We start from the raw sequence: 1,545 nt of genomic DNA, 5'->3' as shown, positions 1-1,545 counted from the left end.
TGCTCTTAATTTGATTAAGGAGCATGTTGTTCCTCTAGATTCCCAGAACACAAGGAATATAGTAGGGAAGGTTGAAGATGTGCCCAAAAGGGCTGTATCTGAAGTGTGGGCAAGTACTTCCCAGGTCACATCGGGAAGTGACTTGACGCGAGAGAAGGTGGAGCTTGCTTTCAAGCTTCTGGAGGTAAGTAATCGAATACTTTGAGTACTTCATCTTAGATCGAGTGGTAAACTGATCTTTTTATTTTTGCAGGAGGTGCTGGGACGGGAGGGTAGCTGGTCCTAGGACAAGACAGAGCTGAATGCTCTGAAAGAGAGGGTGAAGACACTCTTGTCCGAGAAGGAAACTCTTGAGGGGAAGCTTAAGAAGCTTTCCCAATCCAAGAAAGGTTAGTCTTTAGCATATATGATGCAGTCGACTAGTAGATCTGCTTGATATTTATAAGATTTTACTTTTAATCGAGTACATAACTTGTGCAAAATCTTTAGAGATTCAGGAAAGCTTGGTACTGGATCTAAAGATTCTTATGTACCGAAACACAGATGAGATTGAAAAGCTCAAGAAGATCAAGGCGGATTCATACCGTGAAATGGAAGGGGTCCTAAGGCAGTTGAAGGAGCTATCCAAGTCCCAAGACTCGATGTAGCGAGAACTTGTCACGCTGCGGAAGGTTAGGGATGCTGCTCAAGAGATAGCTGAGGTTATGGATATCCTAGAAGGGAACAAAGACAAACCGCTTTCGTTAGTGGGGAGGCTTCATAAAGTACCCGAGGCTTTTGAAAGGTACGTTTCCACAACCACCCGTCAGTACGTGGGTCATGTGCTCGGGTTGGTAAAATCTTACTGGCCGACCACTCGTCTGGACGCACTAAGGAAGGGCGCCAAAGCTGATTGTACTGAAGAATAGTTCGGTCAGTATTTGGAAGAAACTGCTGTGGTGGCCAACCAGATTGTGGAATCCCTGAGCAAGTCCGAGTCTCCTTGATCTTTTATTGTAATTGAGTTGGCATGTGGCCGGACATACTTGTGAACAAATATTTGAATATTTGTGTAATGTCAAGTACTTATTTTTTGGTAGGATTATGGAATCCTTTGATGTGTCGAGTAGTTGTACTCGAAGGTCCTGAGTGTAGGCAGCATCGCGCCCACTCAGTTATAATAGTAGATACAAGGAATTGTATCCGTAAATGACTTTAGAAAGCAGAGTATTCTCGAATAGGGTCAAGTTTATATGACTCTGAATCAGAACTCTAGTGCTGACCGATTAGGAATGAATCCCGCAGGATTAACCAAGTGGGAAAAGCACTGAAAGAGTGTAAAAACCGTAGCTTGGTGTAGATTTCCTTTTATAAGGAAAAACTTTGTCTGAGCAAGGCTCATATGGATTTGGTTGTCCACCGGAAAAAAAACTCTTATTGAGTATTTGGAGAGGGAGATGTTCCTTGATAGATAGGTGAGCAAGAAATTCTTGTCAACCTATTTTAGAGTATCAAGAACTTATTCGTGCTCCTTGAGGGATTTTCATAGTTGACTAGTTAGGATAG

Source organism: Panicum virgatum, chromosome 3N (genome assembly GCF_016808335.1).
Source record: "Panicum virgatum strain AP13 chromosome 3N, P.virgatum_v5, whole genome shotgun sequence".
Classification (NCBI taxonomy): domain Eukaryota; kingdom Viridiplantae; phylum Streptophyta; class Magnoliopsida; order Poales; family Poaceae; genus Panicum; species Panicum virgatum.
This window is presented reverse-complemented; position numbering follows the sequence as displayed.